At 40.7% G+C, this 24,591-nt stretch overlaps 1 pseudogene; it reads right to left on the bottom strand.

The window, feature by feature from the left end:
- Positions 1-24,257: 24,257 nt before the first annotated feature.
- Positions 24,258-24,375, bottom strand: LOC124608057 (annotated as a pseudogene).
- Between the last annotated feature and the right edge of the window lie 216 nt (positions 24,376-24,591).

The following is a 24,591-nucleotide window of genomic DNA, read 5'->3' as shown; positions in this document are numbered from 1 at the left end:
GCATGCACCATTGATCCTCGTCCAAGAAACTTAGAGCAGCTGGCCATTGCAGTGGAGTCGTCATGGCTCCACATCCCTGTTGCTACCTTCCAGACCCTCACTGGCTCTCTTTATGCGCTTCTCGCAGTGGTCGCGCTGCAAAAGGTGATTATGAAAGGTTTTGACAGGTGATCACATTAATTGGACTGGACAGTGTGTTATATTTACGAAACCACTGCAGCGTCCCTAGAGTAAAGCCGCGACATCCCTGGAACCCGCGACGCACAGTCGCAAAGCCCCTGCGGCAGATGATCTGCACGCTTCAGGCTTTTAGAAACTCCAGCACGAATGTTGTGGGTTCTATGCCAGCGAAGCTTGGAGATCGATTAACACTCGTGTTTCTGAGTTTGAAGCTACGTGCAACAGGGGCAAAGCAGGAATGGCCAATGTACTACAGCTGCACAGTGGATTTCTGAGAAGCCCGTGTGATTGCTCGAGAGCCAAGAACGCAGAAGAGGAAAATAACTGAGGCTGTTGACATAACGGGAGATCAAAAAGTCAATATAAATTTGAAAACATGGGGTTTTATTAGAACAAAAAAAAAAAAAAAAAAAAAGCAATGTTCACAAAATGTCCGACAGATGGCGCTGGACAGCAAAACGTCAGTAACTGCTACCGTGACGGGTGAGAGGTACGCCGATATGTTACAGAATCGCATGATCCCCAGCCTGGCTGATAAACACCTGCTGGAACGTACGATGTTTATGCAGGATGGCACTCCACCCCATACTGCTAGACGCGTGAAAGATCTCTTGCGCGCGTCGGTTGGTGATGGCCGTGTGCTCAGCCGCCACTTTCGTCATGCTTCGCCTCCCAGGTCCCCAGACCTCAGCCCGTGCGATTATTGGCTTTGTATCGTGATCGACCGACGTCTCTAGGGATGCTGAAAGACAACATCCGACGCCAATGCCTCACCATAACTCCGGACATGTTTTACAGTGCTGTTCACAACATTATTCCTCGACTACAGCTTTTGTTGAGGAATGATGGTGGACATATTGAGCATTTCCTGTAAAGAACATAATCTTTGCTTTGCCTTACTTTGTTATACTAATTATTGCTGTTCTGATCTGATGAAGCGCCATCTGTCGAACATTTTTGAACTTTTGTATTTTTGTGGTTCTAATAAAACCCCATGTCATTCCAAGCATGTGTGTCAATTTGTACCTCTCTATCACCATTATTCCGTGATTTATTTAGTTTTCAAATGTATGCTGACTTTTTGATTACCCGGTATTTAAAAGACGCAGTAGCACGAGAAGAGAAAATGGCTACAAGTGGCAGACGGCATGGCTCCCAAAGTTCCCAGTCCAATGGGCCGCGTGAGTTCGCCAGCTAGAAGCTGGACAAAGACTCGGGTTGACCAATATGACCAAGCGGCCTATGAGAACTGCTTTTCGCATCGACGTCTCGTTACGGGAAAACGCTGCCGATTCGCTGTTGCCTGACGATCATTAAATGTCGAGTGACGTCGTCTCTCATGATGCAACCGAACCAGAACGCCATGTAGAGAAGACGGCCAAGCGTCGGCTTTAACCCTTGGACGCATAACAGTGATCTACATCTATCTACATGATTACTCTGCTATTCACTATAAAGTGCCTGTCAGACGGTTCAATGAACCACCTTCAAGCTGTCTCTCTGGCGTTCCACTCTCGAACGGTGCGCGGGAAAAACGAGCACTGAGCCCTGATTCCTCTTGTTTTATTGCGACGATCATTTCTCCCTATGTAGTTGGGTGCCAACAGAGTGTTTTCGCAATCGAAGGAGAAAATTGGTGATTGACATTTCATTAAAAGATCCAATCACAACGAAAATCACCTTTGTTTCAATGATTGCCACCCCAATTCACGTATCATGTCTGTGGCACTATCTCCCTTATTTCGCGATAATACAAAACGAGCCGCCCTTCTTTGCACTTTTTCGATTTCATCCGTAAGTCCCACATGATGCGCACCCCACACCGCACAGCAATATTTCAGAATAGACTGGACAAGTGTGGTGTAAGCAGTCTCTTTAGTAGACCTGTTGCACCTTCTAAGTATTCTGCCAATGAATCGCTATCTTCGGTTTGCTCTACCCACAGCATTATTTATCTATGTGATCGTTCCAATTTATGTTATTTGTAATTGTAATCCCTAAGTTTATAGTTGAATTTACAGCCTTTGGACTTGTGTGACTTATAGCGTAATCGAAATTTAGCGGATTTCTTTTAGTATTCATGTGAATAACTCCACACTTTTCTTTATTCAGGGTCAATTGCCACATTTCTCACCTTACAGATATGGTATCTAAATAATTTTGCTATTCGTTTTGGTCATCTGATGATTTTACAAGACGTTAAATGACAGCATCATATGCAAACAATCTAAGACGGCTACTCAGATTGTCTCCTATGTCGTTAATATACGTAGATCAGGAACAATAGAGGGCCTATAACACTTCCTTGGGGAACGCCTAATATTACTTCTGTTTTACTTGAATACTTTCCGTCTATTACTACGAACTGTGGGCTTACTGACAGGAAATCACGAATCCAGTCGCACAACTGAGGCGATATTCCACAGGCACGCAGTTTGGTTAGAAGACGCTTGTGAGGAACGGTGTTGAAAGCCTTCTGGAAATCTAAAAATATGGAATCAATTTGATATCCTCTGTCGATAGCACTCATTACTTTATGAGTATAAAGAGCTAGTTGTGTTTCACAAGAACGGTATTTTCTGAATGCGTGCTCACTGTGTGTCAATAAATCGTTTTCTTCGAGGTACTTCATAATGTTCGAATACAGTATATGTTCCAAAATCCGTACTGCAAATCGACGTTAGTGATATTGGCCTGTAAATCAACTCATTACTCCTACTTCCCTTTTTGAGTATTGATGTGACTTGAGCAATTTTCCAGTTTTAGGTTCGGACCTGTCTGTGAGCGAGCGGTTGTACATGACTGCTAAATATGGAGCTATTGTATCAGCATACTCTGAGAGGAACCTGACGGGTATACAATTTGGACCAGAAGCCTTGCCTTTATTAAGTGATTTAATCTGCTTTGCAGCACCTGGGATATCTAGTTTTATGTTTCTCATCTTGGCAGTTGTTCTTGATTGGAATTCAGGAATATTTACTTCTTCTTCTTTGGTGAATGAGTTTCGGAAAACCGTGTTTAATAACTCTGCGTTAGTGGCACTGTCATCAGTGAGTTCACTGTTGTTATCGCGCAGTGACGCTACTGACTGCGTCTTACCACTGATGTGCTTTATGTATGACAAGAATGTCTTTGGGTTTGCTGCCAGATTTCAAGATAGAATTTCGTTATGGAAATTATTAAAAGCATCTCGCATTGAAGTATGCGCTACATTTCGAACTTCTGTAAAACTTTGCCAGTCTTGGGGATTTTGCGTTCTTTTAAATTTGTCATACTTTTAAATTTTGTCTTTCGGACCAGCAACTTTTGGGGCAATTTATTGACAGAACGAAACGTTTCCGGTCCGAAAACCACTGTTATACATCCAAGGTTCAAGGCCGACGCTTGTCCGTCTTCTCTATATGCGATTCTATTACATATTTTAGTTTTTTTTCTGTGTATTCCTTGGAAATACAATTAACATTCATCAAGGATAACATTTTTTATGTAAGTCAAGTAATTTATTTTTCTATGTTAATGTAATGTTACACGTCTAATAGATGATAGGGTTCTTTTAGACAACTTGGCGAACAAGCCATCTTTCGACTTTCGAATAAATTATTTATCTTCAGTCCGAATAGCACAATTTGTTACCAAGATTACTGACAATTATTTCGTCAGCGCAGCTACACTCATTGCTGAAAAATAAAAATAAAAAAATAGTCTACTCTGAATGCTACAACCTAGTATCCTTTGAAAGAAAGCATATTTTATTAGGCCAAAATTATTTCAGGTGATCCTAAGTCTAGTTTCATAAACAGAACAATTACACAAGATATTTTATCATTTACTCATAGCCTGGATTCCGTATTATTTGTTGGAAGCAAAAGATCATCTGAAGCCAGTGCAAGTGATCAAAACTTCGAATGAACGATTTCCGAATCCCTTTAAGATGCTCTCTTTGATAAGGAAAATGACACCGGTGGTTCCCAGGACATGAATCCGCATCTTGCAGAGTCCCAAATGAAGAAAGCAGTGTAGAATCAGATGACACAGGTGACAGAAGTGTTGATTTCCTTACAGATCGTGATGGAACTCGGTGGAATAAAACACCGCCGCCATTCAGAAGAATTAGAATACAAATTTTCATGAAAATTCCGTCTGATTCAGTAAGAAGTATTGTGTCACTTCTACCAACGCATGAAACTACTTTATCTCGCAAAGAACACAAAAGGATATCGCGCACTGTGCTAATGTAAAGGCTAGGCGCATTGCTAGTTATCATGGGAAAAATGGCAGAATGGTACTTCTGAGGAATTGAATACATTTTTTGGACTCTTCATTATTGATGGCGATGTTGGGATGTACAAATCTAGGAGCTGTTTCACGATAACTTCCGCGATTCTTCTTTCTTGTGAGATTTTCTGTTACTAGATTTGAAGATATACGAAGAGCGTTGACATTAAATGACGAAGCATAGAGGCCGGGGTAATAGTGACAACCTGGCACCAGTTCAGTCGCTTTGGGAACATTTCACAGAAGACTGCCGACAAAGGATGCATCCCCATGAAACCTTTAACTATTAATGGACAGCTTGTCCTCTTCAGAGGCCATTGCAAGCTTATTCAGTTTAGTCTCGACAAACTAGGGAAACACAAAAGCAAAACATTTTAGCTTTGCGTTTCTTTGAATTATACTGCAAAAGTTCCTGTCAGACCAAACGAAACTGCTGTTTCTACAACAGTATTGCCGTGGCCTCGGTTGGCCAAGGCTGCTAGGGATGTGGCACTGGTCGGACGCTACACCCGGAGGCGCCAGTAACACAGCGATACATGGAATGAATTTTACTGCCAAGATGAGTGCGCAGAGAAATGTGACTGGCTCACAGTGTCACGCAGCGCGCGGACCTCAGTGCGTGTCCTCCGGAGAACCGGTGACGCGCCTCGTCACCGAGTCCTGACGCTGCTGCCACAGGTCAGTGAATGGCGGCCAGTGTGAAGATGTGCGGGCTACAGCGGAAGAATTATCGAGACAGTGACTCAGTAGAGTAACGAAATTCACCCATAACATGCTGTGTTACCTAGTTCTGTCACGAACTGAGCCATATGTGAAGAAAACGCTTATCAGAGATTTACGTCGCGTAATTTTCAGCCTTGATTCCGATTATTTATCACAAAATCAGTCACAGAGACACACACGCACAAGACACAGCAACCAACCCCTTGCCCCACCATTGTACCAAAATAATATTAAAACAACAGTAAAAGCTCCCCCCCCCCCCCCCCAGAGAAACCAAAGAAGTACCAAATCCACAGACCACGGTAACAAAAAAAGAAAGCCAACAGAAAACAAGAAAAACATATGAGACCCACCCACACCTAACTAACAAAACGAGGCGTGTACAGTTTGCTGACCATTCTCATAAGTGCTATAAATAGACAGCTATAAATACACAATAACCTTTAGGAATATTCTTTCTCCAATAGTATTCATCCAAACGGCCTTGCAACACTAAAATCCGTCTCTTTCCCCGCCCAACAACATATGTTATAGCCCCACCCTCCCAAATACCCCTAGATAGTATTTGTACATGCCCCCTCTTATAATTCTTAAACTGAATGTTGTGATTTACAACCAAATGATGATTACCCCCTCTTATAATTCTTAAACTGAATGTTGTGATTTACAATCAAATGATGATTGCCCCTGTGATTCAGACTCCTGTATGAAGTAAACCCCTCTCACATTAGTATTCAACATTGTTCCACACATACTTCAAACAATGATGTTAACGCTTCTTTCATACGATTTGAGACGACCCTAAATACATCGACAAAATTTGCCCCTCTCTCCCCCCACCGTTTCCCCCTCCCCATAAATCCCTCACGAAAGAAGACGAAGTAAATATTCCTAAATTCTAAACCAGAACATCTGTTAGCATGAGTGACATAAAAGTAGATTTCTTAGGTGTTGCGAAACAACTCAAATCACTTAAGAAAGGCAAGTCTTCCGGTCCAGATGGTACACCAACCACGTTCCTTTCAGAGTGTGCAGACACAACAGCGCCTTTCTTAGAAATCATATACAACCACTCTCTTGACGAAAGGTCTGTTCCTAAAGACTGGAAAGTAGCACAGGTCACACCAATATTCAAGAAGGGAAATAGTATTAACTCATTGAATAACAGACCCATATCACTGACCTCAATTTGCCGTAGGATTTTGGAGCATATACTGTACTTGAACATTATGAATCATCTTGAAGAAAATGACTTATTGATACATAGCCAACACGGATTCAGAAAATATCGTTCTTGTGCAACACAGCTACCTCTTTATTCCCATGAAGTAATGAGTGCTGTCGACAACGGATCTCAGATCGATTTCGTATTCCTTGATTTCCAAAAGGCTTTTGATACCGTTCCTCACAAGCGACTACTGAAACGTTCCCTTTCAACAATTATACATGACTGTACTTAAACTGACACACAATATTTTTAGCGCAACGCAGTCTGACTTTCAAAAATCCCTACAAAAGAATGGCCCTGACTAACATTAACCTATACGTTTCACAAATCACTTACCTCACAAAAATCTTCGTTACTCGAACTACTGCAATACAGCGAGCGCCACTACTGCCAGCTAAATAAAAGATTCAAACTACTGAAGGCACTAACTACTGATAGGCACAGTTAGCAAAAGACAGATGTTGATAGAGAACAAACAATGTATTTACCTTAATATTGTTCAAAAGTCATATTATATATATCAGTTCATGACATCCAGTCTTACAAATTACTCTTTCTTAATGAGACACGTCCAGATCGTCCGCTCTCAAAATTCCGCCATCTCTCTCCCCACATCCACCACTGCTGGCGGCTCACCTCCAACTGTTAACGTTACACGCTGTTAGCAGCCAACTGCCCAACACTACAATAGCCAACAACAATGCAAACCAGCGACAGACTGCACACAGCACAGCCAGTGATTTTCATACAGAGCGCTACGTGTCAGTGGCGTTACCAATATAAGAACCTAAACAGCCTACTTACATAGCCCCCATGCTCCCCACAAAAAGTTTTACAAATTGTTTTGGGCACTGGCCAATACATATTTGTTAAAATTTTTTCACAATTACAATAACAAAGAAATCAAATGCACTCACTTATTGATACAATGTTGGTCAAAAGCTAAAATTTTCTCACAGTCCATAAAGACAGTCCTGATCGTTCATCATAGTAAAATTGCTCTGTTTTTCTCAAAGTCTGAGCAGTAAAAGAAAATGCACACAGAAAAATTGGATTTCCATGCAGTCTTGAAGAAGTAGTGTTGTCCTTCCAACAGAAAGACAGTGCTGACTCTTGACATGCAGACAGGTAATTGGCCACAACAGACCAAACCCACAGCAGAGTCAGTCGAAGTTTTGAAGAATATTAGTAGGTAGGTCATCACAGAGCAGACCCACTGTAGTCCTTGTAGAGATTATGATATTGGTGGGCCACCAGAGGTGTAGACCCACTGCAGTCCTTGTAGCAATAATGGTATTGGTGGACCATCAAAGGTGCAGACCCACTTGAGTCCTTGTAGAGATGGCCAGCAGCCATCTGCTGCGACTGTGCAGGTGCACAATCACCATCGAAGAATCTTGCATACAATATAGCAAGTCCATAAACCACCACTTGTGCACTCACAAAATTTTTTTTTGAAATGTCCTTAGAACCAGCAATGCTGTTAACCAGTCCCTTGCTGAATTATCAACACACGTGCAAACACTAACAGTCCCAACTTGTCACATATTGTGAATATACTATGATCTACAGATATGTGTGCAGTGAAATGAATGCTTACAAGTTACTTAATTTGATGAACTGGTGTCAATCACAATTTTATAACATGAGAATACAATTACAAAGGTACAGAAAACATCATTAAAAACATAATAATACAGATAATATTTGTAGTAATACAGGCTTTACAAAAGAATAGAAATAAACATATACATCAGTGTTACAGGAATTATGACATAAGTAAATATATAAAATAATGAGAATAGTTTTCGAAACATTAATTTCGCACATGAGCATTGAAACAGAACAGAATTAATAATGTCTAAACATCTTTACAATGTAAATAACATTATTAATGCAAACTATATTTGAGGATAACAGTATTCCTCATCATAGTGAATGTAACTGAGTATTAGAAAAATTCTACAACATAAATCTTATTAGCTAGACGCATAAAGACAGGAAAAACAGAAATACACAAGAGTACACAAACACATAGCAGAATAACACAGGAGGAAAGGACAGGGTTTGTTTTCAGTGTAACATTTGATACTGCAGTCCAACCCAAAACTTCATTCCATAGATCTTTCATCTTAGTTCAACATTTGTTTCCACCAAAAAAAAAATCCTATCCAAGCATGCTTTCTGTACTTATATGTTCACATATTTCTTACCTCATTATTTATTCTCCATTATCTTACCTCATCATTTATTTCCAATAAAATCCTACCTAAACCTGTTGTCCCTGTACCCTACTTTTTTGTTCATATCCTCTTTCAAAATACTTTTTGGCCAAACTATTTTCTTATAGCTTCTCAATGCATTTCTTCCAATTCATCATAACTCGTTCTCTTATATAGCCTACCCCACCTTAAGCTAACTTAAATCTACTGACCTCAGATGCTAAACTAAGGGACGAGGCAATGCAGCAGCATAAAACAATCAACACAAACAGCAATGACAAAAAAATGGAAATTGGCAAAACAAGCAGCAGTAAATGTAATAACTTTTATCTAAACATGACAAACCCGCAAGCAGAAAAAAATAGTCCACTAAAGACAGCAATGCAGATAAGGGAAATGTATATTCACATCTTAATGTCTATGTAATTAAAGTGGTGCACCACAATTTATTCTATGAGAAATATTACCAAGTAGTTGAAAAGAAAATTATGTATGCAAGTCTTGTGAAGGGAAATGTCTTTTTGTGCTCCTCTGTTTTTTTTTTTTTTTGAAGAAGATCATAAGTTATTATTTACTGGATCTGTAGGCATAAAACATCTATATTAGTACATCTATAAAATTTTATTTTTACCAATGCTGCAGTGCAGCTAGAAACTAGATATTAAACCAAATGAGCAAAGTCTCAACTAGAAAGGCAATAGATGTAAAATGTTTCTCATCATTTCATTAGGTATTTTAGTAAATACCATAAATTAAGAGCTCCACAGTATAATCATATGTTTTCAAGCTTGAGTGTGTCGTATTTGCGATGCTTTCTACAAAGAAATGTCAATAGCGAGGATAATGGCCTCCTTTTTTCTCCACCTGTGCCTCTGAAAGGCACACACTAATGACTTTTTTCCAGGCGACTGTCACGCAGCTGGGTGCCCATGACGCATTATGTGAAGGTCACTTAACTTTCTTACCGAAATATTTACGACACCAGTTTGCATTACAGTGACAGTCTCATATAAAAAATTTCACAGGTCGAGAATTTGTGTTGCAAATGTATAAAAACAAAATCCTTTAAATATAACAGCATCCAAAAAATTTTTGCCGGAATTGTGATACATTACGCATATACATACATTTCATAACTCTTAAAGTACGATTCTTGGTTTCCAACGTCCTTTTTCACAAACCAGAGTCCCTAACCACTACTGATCATTCCTTACCTTATTACACATGTACATATTCGTCGACACTTCTTCAATATTTCATCATAATAAATACATATCATAATAAACATTCCTCAACAGCATAATACACATCGTTGTCGTAATAATAACTTCATAACACCTCAGTCAAATCTCAAAAACGTCGTAGCTTTGTGTAATAGTTTAAAAACCAAAAAAATTCTCTGCTCATTTCAGTAGTGTCATCTACCTCAAACGTACTTTAAAAATCATGATTCCATACGAAATACATCATTCAAATCTCTCATAGTATCACAATGGTTCCAAAAAAATATGAACAGTTCACAAAGTACAGACAAAATACAGTTTCATAAGTGTGAAGTTATCAACTATGTAATTGTGTAAACATGTGTCACTGATGTAGTAAAAAAATGTTTGTTTCTCTGTTAAATAATCAGGTAGCTGTGTAATTCTGTTGGAGAAACATGGTACCGATGTGTAAAATTGTATAAGCAAATACCATATTAGCTAGGGCTCCTTGTGCTTGCCACACACATGGTACACAAAGTAAGCATGTACCCTCCTGAGGATTAATGTAATTATACCCTCAGGTGTTACAGATTGCAGCAATGGAATGAAATGTATCATGGAAAACCTTTGTATCATTGTAATTCAAAAATCTTTAAAAATAAATGTTTTAAGTACAAAATTAATCACTCAAATGCGAGTACTGTAGCGCTAAATGTGCGTCTTGCTGTAAGATATTTCTGTGGAAGTGTCGTAGTTATAGTCCTCTGTAAGCAAAGTTCTGCTGAAGTCAATATACTCACCTCATCACAAACAAAAGTGAAATGCTTTGCATATAGATATCTTAAGTTATTACGCTTATTGCTGTGATGAAGAAAGTACTTTGCTGTAACGTATTGTTGTGCTACAGAAAAGGCTGTCTCATTGTAGCTATACCACAAAAGTTACTACTAAAACATGTTTTACTTTCCAGAAGAATTCAGAAAAACTGTGCAGATATAAAACAGATGCACCGCAAAAGCAACAATGTAAATTGTGTCACACACTAGTAGCGTCATGATATAATCGTGTAACTGTCAAAGAAACCAAATGCTAAGTCATCTTTAATCTCACAGGAAGTACTTTAAATTCAGAATGTATTCTCAAGTAAACCAAAATGTTGCATTAAAATCTCGTTAGCAGAAGTGAGCCTTATAGTCGTTACGTAATCGTGCAATTAATAAGCAAGAATGTACAAATAACAACACTGTGTCGTCTGTTCACTATAACAATGCATTCGAAATTACTTGTCTAAGTTCCCTAGGTTCTTGACTGGATTGTTAACTTTAAAACATAGTTGCATATTAACAGTTTGTAAGTGTGACAAAGAGTACTAGTAACGTGAAGTGAAAAATGTTATAGCAAAGACTAAGTTAAAAAGCAGATTATCTTTCAATAAACGGTTTTACATGTGAAATGTGGTGCAATCCTTTACCCTTTCTAGTGCACAGAGTTTCAACTTCAAAGCAGTTATCATGTGGTGTACATCGGTAAAGAATACTTGAATTTTTCTGAAGGTTAGCTAATGTTATTTTCCTCGAGCCCAGCCAGCGCATGTGGCTGCCTGCTGTGCGAGTCATTGTCTGTTTCTTTGTTGGCGCACGTCGTTATTAGGATTAGGAGACCTAACTTCTACAAATTCACCTTGTCGAGAGGGCCCTGCCCTGTTTGAATCCCACCAGTTCTGATGCAATTCAGGTCTGTCGTTACGATTATATCGTCTGTCGTCATGTCGGTAGATTCCATAGTTTCTTTTTTGTCGGTCATGTGGTGGAGAATTTCTCCTGGAATCGTAACTGCGCAGTGGACCATTGCGTCTGACGTTATTCTGTCTCCCTTGATAATAATTGTTTTGGTTCCAATATTGTCTGTTTTTATGGTTAACTCTGTCATTTTCATTACTACGGAAATGCGATCTTTCTTTGTGATTATTATTATTCTGCCAGTGGTTGTCATGTGGGTGGTGTCTGTTTTGATCACGATTTACGTTGTAATAATAGCCTTGTCATGTCCAGTTATTATGTCTTTCCTCGCGGAATTGTGACGGATGTGACCTGTAATTGTCGTGCTCCTGTTTTCGCGTTCCACGATTGTCAGTGTCAATTTCCAATTCTTGTAACAGTCCCTGAAAAGCTTCAATACCGTCTTTGCAACGTCCTGCCAAAATAATATGTCATAAATGTTCAGGTAATTTGATTAAGCAAATGCGGATGAGTTCTGAGGGGCTGTATGAGTTTGACAGGTACTGATTCTTGTGCAAAATGTCTTCAAAATACTCTATAAGACTGGAAAATTCAGATTGTTCGAAATATTTCATCATTATGATGCTATGGTTTACTTGGTCTTGTGTAGCTTGAGATCAATATGCTGAGAGGAAGGCATGATAAAATTCTCCTTCACTGTGACAATCATGAATGACCGATCGCATTCTTTCAGCTGGTTCATTCTCTAAGTAGCCACACATAAATTCTAATCTGTGCTCTAATGACCAGTTGGGAGGAAAACAATGAGAGAATTGATGGAGCCACGCTTGTGGATGAATGATGTTGCCAGAATTTTTAAATGTTTTGAATTTACGTGTAGTAATGAACAGCTTATAGTCAAAATCATCATGTTGACGAGTCGCATATCGGTCATTGTTACTTTGTTTCGGCGGTTCCATCTCAAAATTCGGTGCACCTTGCCAATTTATTTCATAATTTCCGAAATGCCCTGTGTTATTATTTTGTGGCTTTTCCGTATTTCTAAGTCCCTCTTCCCGTGTTGGAGCGCGAGTGTCCTCTGAAATATGTAATTCTTGTATTACTTGTGCCAACTGATCTTGTACTTCCCGGATTTCTCTTTGGTGTTGCGTATTAATTTGATTATGATTTTGTTTGAATTTCCTAATTTGTTCGTACTCTTCTATGTCATTAAAGACTACTGGTCTTGCGTCATTCAGATTATCATCTACCTCCGTAGATAAATTATTTAGCTGATCCGAAAGTTCGACTACTTTCTCTGATAATGAACTAATTTCCTCCATGTGTCTTTCTGAACCAATTTTCAGAGTATCTACTGTGTCCTTTAAGTTTTCCTGAGTTTTTGCAAGTAGCGTAACCGAATCGGTAGATGCAACTGAGTCAGTTTTAGCCCACAAGGTATCATGATTTTCGTGAACAATGGTTTGCAGTTCTTTTATGGCTGCTTCGTGATACTGTAATGCATTTTCACGCCGCGAAAAAATAGGTTGAAAATGCTCACAAATTTGTGTTTTTACGTCATAACAGACTTTTTTACATTTCGATTCGATGTTATGTAATTCAGTAGTTAAATCTTCACGTGTTTGCTGAAGTGTTTCTTTAATTTGTTTCTGATTTTGTTCCATTTGTTGCTGTGACTGTTTTTGATTTTGTTCCATTGCGTCTAACTTTTGAAGCTCTTGTCCCATTTGTTGCATTAATTGTAATAACAATGCCTTGGTGTCTGAAACATGTTCCTCTGTACCTTTCGACTGTGCATTTGCACCTGCAACATTTGCATTTTGAAAAGTAGAAAATGTGTCTTGACTTAATTGAGAAAAATGTGAGGACGCAAAACCTGAATCTACGATATTTGCAAGATTGTGTCCTGTCATTTCGGATTCCTGAGGCGATCTGTTGCCGACCGATCGATCGATAATGCTTCCCTGTTCACTATTTGTTTCACTGTCTACGCTATAATTTGCCGTCCGCTCCATTTCCCTATGCACAATTACCAAATTACTACTTTGAACATTAGTTAATTCATTACTCGGTGGCGCTAACACACTGCTGTTGTCGTCTATGTCATTTCTCAGTTTACTTTGGAGCCTAGTACTACGTTTTTCACACGCCATAATTGTCACAATATTTCACACGATATCACAGAAAAGCACAATTTGAAGAGCAAAAATAAGAAAACACATTAACAAAGCACTGAAAATAATATCTAGTTAATCGCAAGCGCAGCTGCGAAATACTTCGTGTAAATCTACATGCACGCCACAACTGTTTTACTGTACAACAATGAAAGACTGCAACTACAAAGAAGATTCTCTCTAGAATTACGTGCTAGCAATAAACAAAAGCTACACTAATTACACAAACCACAAGAAAAAATCAGAAGATTCCAGTGAGGTATCCTCGGCTAAGGGTCGACGTATGAAACGTCCCCTTTGAACAATTATACATGACTGTGCTTAAACTGACACACAATATTTTTAGCGCAACGCAATCTGACTTTCAAAAATCCCTACAAATGAATGGCCCTGACTAATATTAACCTATACGTTTCACAAATCACTTACCTCACAAAAATCTTCGTTACTCGAACTACTGCAATACAGCGAGCGCCACTACTGCCAGATAAATAAAAGATTCAAACTACTGAAGGCACTAACTAGTGATAGGCACAGTTAGCAAAAGAAAGATTTTGATAGAGAACAAACAATGTATTTACCTTAATATTGTTCAAAAGTCATATTATATACATCAGCCCATGACATCCAGTCTTACAAATTTACTCTTTCTTAATGAGACACGTCCAGATTGTCTGCTCTCAAAATTCCGCCATCTCTCTCCCCACGTCCACCACTGCTGGCGGCTCACCTCTAACTGCGCAACGCTACGCGCTGTTAGCAGCCAACTGCCCAACACTACAATAGCCAACAACAATGCAAACCAGCCACAGACTGCACGCAGCACAGCCAGTGATTTTCATACAGAGCGCTACGTGTCAGTGGCGTTACCAATATAAGAACCTAAACAGCCTACTTACACTATTAATCAAATTGCGTGCATATGGAGTATCGTCTCGGTTGTGTGACTGGATTCGTGATTTCCTCTCCGAGAGGTCACAGTTCGTAGTGATAGACGGTAAATCATCGAGCAGAACAGAAGTGATATCTGGCGTTCCGCAAGATAGTGTCATAGGTCCTCTGCTGTTCCTGATTTGCATAAATGATCTAGGCGATAATCTGAGCAGCTCCCTTAGATTGTTTGCAGATCATGCTGTAATTTACTGTATATTAAAATCATCAGACAGTCAAATCCAATTACAAAATGATCTAGAGAGAATTTCTGTATGGTACGAAAAGTGGCAATTGGCACTAAGCAAAGAAAAGTGCGAGGTGATCCACATGGGTACTAAAAAAAATCCGATAAATTTTCGGTATACGATAAATCGCACAAATCTAAGGGTTGTCAATTCGACTAAATACCTAGGAATTACAATTACGAGCAACTTAAATTGGAAAGACCACATAGATAATATTGTGGGGAAGGCGAAACAAAGACTGCTCTTTGTTGGCAGAACACTTAGAAGATGCGACAAACCCACTAAAGAGACAGCCTGCATTACACTTGTCCGTCCTCTGCTGGAATATTGCTGCGCGGTGTGGGATCCTTACCATGTGGGATTGACGGAGGACATCGAGAAAGTGCAGAGAAGGGCAGCCCGTTTCGTGTTATCGCGCAATAGGGATGAGAGTGTCTCTGATATGATACGCGAGTTGGGGTGGCAGTCACTGAAACAAAGGCGGTCTTCTTTGCGGTGAGATATATTTATGAAATTTCAATCACCAACTTTCTCTTTCTTGTGCGAAAATATTTTGTTGACAGAAGTGATCATCATAATAAAATAATAAGAGAAATCAGAGCTCTAACGGAAAGATTTAGGTGTTCCTTTTTCCCACGCGCCATCCGAGAGTGGAACAGTAGAGAAGTAGAATGAAAGTGGTTCGCTGAACCATCTGCCAGGCACTTAAGTGTGGATTGCAGAGTAAGCATGTAGATGTAGATGTACTATGTTATTCCAAACAACCTAAAGCCCAGCCGGCCGCGGTGGCCGTGCGGTTCTAGGCGCTTCAGTCCGGAACCGCTGGACTGCTACGGTCGCAGGTTCGAATCCTGCCTCGGGCATGGATGTGTGTGATGTCCTTAGGTTAGTTAGGTCTAAGTAGTTCTAAGTTCTAGGGGACTGATGACCTAAGATGTTAAGTCCCATAGTGCTCAGAGCCATTTGAACCATTTGAACCTGAAGCCCAACTACCTCATGCCCCCTTTCATAATTTCTCTTTCCAAAATGATATTCGTCCACTTCAACTGTAACTCCTGCCTCCTCCCCTACGTTCCACTTTAACTGATTTGGCTGAAAGTGTAGCGAACAAAACTCTGCTTCTTTGAGTAGATATACGACTTCTTCCTGCAAAATGTCTAGTACTCTGGTGCTTATTAACAATTTTTTGTTATTAAAGGAAAACGATATTATTCAGCAAATGTTACAAGAGAATCGTAAATGAACTGTCCTGTAATATACCGTTTCGTACCTCCCACAGTCGTTAGGAATCTATGGGGTCACTACATACACTCCTTATTGCAAAAACTACATTGCAAATCATTATAAACGTTAGTAATCGCACTCATCCATTATCGTATTACTGTGTTACGTGGCTTTATGCTTAATTACAGACTTACTATTTTATCAGTTGATTTGTTTTCACCACGTAGCGCCCGCTGTTTACGTCCTTCTTTGTTGCTGAGCGATGCGTCACTTTTCGTTCTGACGCCGCAACCCTTCCTTTCCTATATCTTTAATATTTTGCGTCTATATAAATGATGAGCTATTGGTCTTGCCGTTTAACAACTTTTTAATAACTGTGGAAGTATTACAGGCATCGGGTCCCACCTAACGTGTCACCCGCCTATACGTTTTACATGAACCTTTCAAAGACTCGATCGATCTGTTTACAAAGAGAAAGCAGAATACCTCTTCCTTTGATGTTGTCCAACAACGACCTAGGACGCTCGACGCCCTCGCGGCCCAGGCTCGTCCATGGCTCGCGGTAGTTTGCAGCATTCGTTTTATTCCTTGCCCACTTGCCGCTACGTCGAACTTTCGTGGTGATCGTTGGGCAACGTCTTCCACGTTATCTGCAATATAGATAAACTTTCTTCCCACAGTATTTCTGAAAACCCAAAAACAAACTTAAAGAACATAATAATAATAACTGTTCTTACAATTATTCGTGTAAGTCTTGGTCGATTTAATGAGGGGTGGGACAGGCGTAAGCCTTGTGACACCACAGTATTCAGAAGTGTCGCTTTCTGGCCGCTTCTGGCTCTGCTATCACCGTGGGTCACAAAAACGAGACGGAGTGTGGTGACCACAGACCATAGAGTATGATGTATGCTCGCGACAATTGTGTTAGAATGTGACTACAGTCTGCGACATTAACAAAATAATGTCACACAGTACGTCATTGCTCAAAGCCGACGGGTGGCTTCGGACACTAGAATTGACCCAAAGAACGTATATTATGAAAACTACCGTCAATGAATTCATAAATAATTAAGGAAATGGCTATAATTTTGTTTAGTAATACTTATAAGGGCCAAATAATCTCGCAGTGGATAATGAGAATGCCGTAATATGACTTCTTATTGTATGTAAACTCAGTTACGTAGCTTAAGCAGCTTAGCTAGGATTGGTCGGCGCTCGGAATCTAATAAAGGACACCACAATTTACGATTGTTGGCAGATAATAATAATAATAATAATAATAAAAAGAAACGTAAATTCACCTGTTCACCTGATAAAACATTGGTCATACACGTAAGAGCAAAACCCTCTAAAAGAATGCGTGAAAACTTATGCAGTAACAGCTACAATAAAACAAAAGAGAGAGATAGAGGTAGGAAATAGCAGTTACTGCTGTTTTTGGTAGGTCAGCAATGTCAACAGGAACTGTAATACATTTCACTGAAATAACGTGTATCTTTAAAGAAATCGAGTATGAAGAAATGTACCTCACAAGATAAAATATAAATTACATTCAAAACTACATAAAACTGTTTGATTCTTTATAGCGTGACTGCGTTTGGCGCTGCAGCTTATCTTTTTGTAGACGATGCGTCGTGAGGTCGGTGGCATTTCGCTGGTACCGGCGGCGTAATTATTACTCTTCCATAAGTGATGAAACTGCCATGGATACATCCTCTTGATTCATGTAGGCACCACCATGCATTATCATCATCCTTTTTGGCGTTTCTGTGGTCACAGGTCGGTCGTGTGACGTAGTCGTTGATGTGTAATTGATGTCTCTTCTGAACAGCGCGTTGCAAGGCATCCCAGGTATTCTCAATAATGTTTGTGTCTGGTAAGTTTGGTGACCATCGGAAGTGTTTAAACTCAGAAGAGTGCTCCTGTAACCACTCTGTAGCAATTCTGGACGTGTGGGTTGTCGCATTGTCCTGCTGGAATTGCCCGTCCGTCGGAATGCACAGTGCACATGAATGGATGCAGGTGATGAGACGGGATGCTTACGTACGGTCACCTGTCACAGTCACATCTAGACGTATCAGGGGTCCCATATCACTCCAACTGCACACGCCCCACACCGTTACAGATATAGCCGTACAAGTCCATCTGTTCGATACAATTTGAAACGAGACTCGACCGACGAGGCAACATGTTTCCAGTTATCAACTGTCCAATTGTAAGTAGGCTGTTTATGTTTTCTTATTGGTAACGCCACGTAGCGCACTATATGAAAAATCACTGGCTGTGCTGTGTGCAGTCTGTGGATAGTTTGCATTGTTGTCTGCCATTGTAGTGTTGGGCAGCGGCAGCTGGATGTGAACAGCCCGTAGCGTTGTGCAGTTGGAGGTGAGCCGCCAGCAGTGGTGGATGTGGGGAGAGAGATGGCGGAGTTTTGTAATTTGTCATGAACTGCTATGTATATTATGACTATTAAGGTAAATACATTGTTTGTTCTCTATTAATATCTTTCATTTGCTAACTATCCCTATCAGTAGTTAGTGCCTTCCGTAGTTTGAATCTTTTATTTAGCTGGCAGTAGTGGTGCTCGCTGTATTGCAGTAGTTCGAGTAACCAAGATTTTTGTGAGGTAAGTGATTTGTGAAACGTATAGGTTAATGTTAGTCAGGGCCATTCTTTCGTAGGGATTTTTTGAAAGTCAGATTGCGTTGCGCTAAAAATATTGTATGCCAGTTTAAGCACAGTCCTGTATAAATGGTTCAAAGAGGACGTTTCACAATGTCGGTGTTGAGGGGTCCAGGCGTGGCGTAAAGCTTTGTGTCGTGCAGTCATCAAGGGTACACGATTGGGCCTTCGGCTCCGAAAGTCCATATCAATGATGCTGACACTTGCTGATGGCCCAACATTGAAATCTGCAGCAATTTGCGGAATGGTTGCACCTCTGTCAAGTTGAACGTTTCTCTTCAGTCGTCGTTGGCCCCGTTCTTGCAGGATCTTTCTCCGGCGGCAGCGTTGTCAGAGATTTGATGTTTTACCGGATTCCTGATATTCACGGTACACTCATGAAATGCTCGTACGGGAAAATCCCCGCTACCTCGGAGATTCTGTGTCCCGTCGCTATTGTGCCGACTATAACACCACGTCCAAACTCACATAAAGGTTGATAACCTGCCATTGTAGCAGCAGTAACCGATCTAACAAATGCGCCAGACACTTGTATTCGAACAGGCATGCCTATACCAGTTTCTTTGGCACTTGAATGTTTAAAAGTAAGTCAGTATAATATTTAGAAACATATCTCGTTTGCCAACATACCCATCTATTTTCGAGAATTAATCGATCGACAGTTGAATCGAAATTAATTATTAAAAATTTATTATTTGTTGTTTTAGGTATAGTTGTGACGTTACAACCTCCGTCATCGTCACCTGATCTTGCCACTCTTGTGAAGGAAGAACGATATAAGATTCCCTTGAAAACCATACATGACCTCTGTTTATCCGTTCCGAGACGACTGGAAGCTGTTTTGAATGCCAGCTATTTTCTACACCGTATTAGGAATTGTAGCCCGTTGTATTTTTGGTGTTTCTATACTTTTATCCAACCCCTGTACATGCAGAAGGACATGATTTCTGTATCACTATATGCTTCCCGTTTTTACGGGAAACGCTCTGCCTCTGAAAGTTTTTTCTTTTTTTTTCTTTTTTGCCATCAGTCTCCTGACTAGTCTGATAAAGACCACCACTGTTTTTTTTGTTGCGCCAAACTGCTCATCCCCGAGTAGCATCTACATGCAACATGTATAGTCATCTGATAAATATATTCCCATGTTTGTTACCCCCTATAATATATGCCGCAGTTTACTCCTTCTAGTGCCTGGTATCTCAATAGATGCCCTATGATCCTGTCCTTATTCTTGTCAGTGTTTTCTACACTGAAGCGATAAAGAAACTGGTATGGGCATGCGCCTTCAAATACAGAGACATGTAAACAGGCAGAACACGGCACTGCGGCCGGCAACGCCTATATCAGAAGACAACAAGTGTCTGGCGCAGTTGTTACACCAGTTACAGCTGATACAATGGCAGGTTATCAAGATTTAACTGAGTTTGAACATGGTGTTATGGGTGGCGCACGAGTGATGGGACACAGAATGTCCGAGGTAGCGATGAAGTGGGGATTTACCTGTAAGACCATTTCATGAGTGTACCGTGAATATCAGGAGTGTACCGTGAATATCAGATCTCCCACATCGCTGGGGCCGGAAAAAGATCCTGCAAAACGAGACCAACGACGACTGAACAGAATCGTTCAACCTGACAGAAGTGCAACTCTTCCACTAATTGGTGCAGATTCCAGTGCTAGGACATCAAGTGTCATCGTGCGAACCATTCAACAAAAAATCACCAATATGGGCTTTCGGAGCAGAAAGCCCACTCATTTACCCTTGATGACTGCACGACACGAAGATTTACAACATCGACATTGGACTGTTGATGACTGGAAATATGTTGCCTGGTCGGACGAGTCTCGTTTCAAATTGAATCGAGCGGATGAACGTGTTCGGGTATGAAGACAACCTCATGAATCCATGGACCCTGCATGTTAGCAGTGGAGTGTTCAAGCTGGTGGAGGCTCTGTAATGGTGTGGGGCGTAAGCAGTTGGAGTGATATGGGACCCCTGTTACGCCTAGATACGACTCTGACAGATGTCACGTACGTAAGCATCCTGTCTGATTATCTGCATCCATATGTGTCCATTGTGCATTCCGTTGGACTCGGGCAATTTCAGCAGGTGAATGCAACACCCCACACGTCCAGAATTGCTGCAGAGTGGCTCCAGAAACACTCTTCTGAGTGTAAACACTTCCACTGGCCACCAAACGCCCCAGATATGAACATTTTTGAGCATATCTGGGATGCTTTACAACATGCTGTTCAGAAGAGATCTCCACCCCCTCGTACTCTTAGGAATTTATGGGCAGCCCTGCGGGATTCATGGCGTCAGTTCTTTCTAGCACTACTTCAGACATTAGTCGAGTCCATGCAACGTCGTGTTGCGGCACTTCTGCGTGCTCGTAGGGGCCCTACACGATATTAGGCAGGTGTACCAGTCTCTCTGGCTCTTTAGTGTATTTAACCCTTTAGTGGATGATTCAGCGCGAAACTTCCTTATTTCTTGTTTCATCAGTCCACTTGATTTTGAACATTCTTATTTAGCACCACATTTCAAAAGCTTCGATACTTTCCTTTCCAGGTTTTCCATAGTTCATAAGTCAGATGCACACAATGCTGTGCTCCAAACAAACATACTCGGAAATTCCTTTCTCAACTCAAGGCCGATGTCTGATATTATATTAGTAGACATCTCTTGACCAGGAATGCTCTCTTTGGGCTGTGCTAGTCTGCTTCTTGTGTCCTCCCTGCTTTCTACAACATACTTTATTTTCCTTCAGAGGTAATACATTTCGTACATGTCGTCCGTTACATGGTCCGCAGCTTTCGTGTTTTCTCCCTAAACTCATTTCTGTGACTCCTGAATACTTTCGTGTTTCTTTGATTTACTTTCAGTTCATTTTCTGTGCTCATGAGACTGTTCATTCTATATAACAAGTCGTGTAATACTTACCCACTTTCCCTGAGATAAGCAATGTTAACAGCTAATTTTATCATATGCACTTTTCTACCATTAATTTCAATCTCATTTCTGAATCTGTCTCTCATTTCCGACGTTACTTCTTCGGCATACAGTTTCAACAGTAAAGGAGAACTCCTGGAATCGTGCCTTACTCCTTTTTAACCCGAGCATTTCTCGTTGGGTGCGGGTCTTCGGTTCCTAGTGTTCCCTCTTCGTTCTTATACACATTGAAACATCCCCTTGGAAAAATTAATGAATTACTGTGCTGATAAACCTCTTACGTTATGTGATTTTCAAACAGCTGAACAGAACTGAATGTACTCAGACATTTCTCTTTACTTATTCTGATCAACACTAAACTGACACACAATATATTTTGCACAACACAATCTGACTTTCAATAATCCCTACAAAAGAATGGCCCTAACTAACAATATCCTATACCTTTCATGAATCACTTACCTCACAAAAATCTTCGTTACTCGAACTACTGCAATACAGCGAGTGCCAATACTGCCAGCTAAGTAAAAGATTCTAACTACTGAAGGCACTAACTACTGATAGGCATAGTTAGCAAATGAAAGATTTTGATAGAGAACAAACAACGTATTTAACTTAATAGTGTATAAAAGTAATAATATATATATCAGTTCATGACATCCAGTCTTATAAATTTCCTTTTACTGGCGGACACACGTCCAGATCGTCTGCTCTCAAAATTCTACCATCTCTCTCCCCACACCCGCCACTGCTGGCGGCTCACCTCCAACTGCGCAACGCTACGCGCTGTTCACATCCAACTGCCCAACACTACAATAGCAAAAATTCCAACAATGCAAACCAGCCACAGACTGCACACAGTACAGCCAGTGATTTTCATACAGAGCGCTACGTGGCGTTACCAACATAAAAACCTAAACAGCCTACTTACAGCATTACACTGTATTTTAGCCCTGTTACGTATACATAATTTTCTTTGAGGATGTCAAATGCCTTACAGTAAGTCGTATAGGTTAACGACCGTCTTTTGCAACTGTAATAAAAGTCTTATTAAGACAACATACCTTACATAACTTTAATTTGACGAGCCCTTTTCCTACGCTTACAAATCATATCAAAGTGTCATGTTTCCGTTATGAGCCATAACAACTTCCCTGGTATTTTTACCTTTCCTAAAGTCAAAATGGCACATCCTCAGTTTTTGTTGTACTATCGAAATATTCGATGGCACAGGAAAAGTATGTCTATGGGCTCTGTTTGTAGGATGCCCGCTGCGCGTGATTTCACTTGTTCTGCGGGCGTCCTCTTGACATCCTGATTTGCTCCACTGACTGGCGTGTTACCAGCGGTGGTTGGGGAGAGAGAGAAGATGCGGACAGACCGGGCCCTCCAGACGTAACGAAGCCTTCCGGTGCTGGCCCACTTGAGGCCCTCAGACCGCTCTTTGAGACCTCTCCCGCACTGCACGTGGCGTGACTCAGCCTGTAGTCTATAAGCCGCTGTTTACCGTCTGCACCACACACGTCAGCACCCGACAAGTAGGGAACTCGACGCGTCGATCACATAAATGTTGTCATACTGACTGACTGCTCGCTCGTTCTAGGTAGAACATTTTACCCATTATGAATGAAAAACACGCGACGCTGGTGTTTTTTATTCATAAATGGTCTTCTTGTTGTCTTCACACCTACGAATGATTTGATGCAGTTCCCCATGATGCTCTATTATGTACAAACCTCTCCATCTCCGAATAAATACTGCAACGAACATCTTTTCGATTCATGCTTACTGTATTCATCACTCGGTCTCCCTCTACAATTTTTATCCTCCACACTTTCCTCATGTTCTAAATTGCTGATCCGTTGATGTCTCAGAATGTGTCCTATGAGCCGATAATACCCTCATTTACTCCCGTTGTGCCACAAATTTCTTGTGTCCCCAATTCTGTTCAGTACCTCTTCAAAATTACATGATCTACCCACCTAATCTTCAGCATCCTTCTGTAGTACCACATATGAATAGTTTCTATTCTCTTCCTGTTCTAAACAGTTTGGCGGTCATGTTTCACCTCCACACATAGCAACTTCCCATACAAGTTCCTTCATAAAAGATTTCGTAACACTTACACTTATGTTAAATGCTAACAAATTCTTCCTTTTCAGAAATTTTTCTCGTGTTAGGCCAGTACACATTTTATAATCTCACCACTTTGGTCATTTTCAGTTATTTTGATGCGAAAATAACAAAATTCAATGACTACTTCTATTGTTTAGCACTCCGTCTTCAGGCCAAAAGCGGCCCATCGGGACCATCCGACCGCCGTGTCATCCTCAGATGAGGATGCGGATAGGAGGGGCGTGTGGTCAGCACACCGCTCTCCCGGTCGTTAAGATGGTTTTCTTTGACCGGAGCCGCTACTATTCGGTCGAGTAGCTTTGCAGTTGACATCACAAGGCTGAGTGCACCCCGAAAAATGGCAACAGCTCATGGCGGCCCGGATGGTCACCCATCCAAGTGCCAGCCACACCCGACAGCGCTTAACTTCGGTGATCTAACAGGAACCGGTGTATCCACTGCGGCAAGGCCGTTGCCTACTTCTATTGTTTAATTTCCTAAACTAATTCCCTCGTCATCGCCTGATACTTCGACTACATTCCATTACCTGTGTCTTACTTTTGTTGATGTTCATCGTATAACCTCATTTCATTGTACTACCCAGTCATTTCAACTGTTCTTCAACTCTTCTGCTCTCTCTGATAGAATTACAACGTCACTGCCAAACCTTAAAGTTTTAATTTCTTCTCCCTT

Source organism: Schistocerca americana, chromosome 3, assembly GCF_021461395.2.
Source record: "Schistocerca americana isolate TAMUIC-IGC-003095 chromosome 3, iqSchAmer2.1, whole genome shotgun sequence".
In the NCBI taxonomy this organism is placed as follows: Eukaryota; Metazoa; Arthropoda; class Insecta; order Orthoptera; family Acrididae; genus Schistocerca; species Schistocerca americana.
The sequence above is the reverse complement of the archived record's forward strand: the minus strand, read 5'-3'. Positions and strand labels throughout refer to the sequence as shown.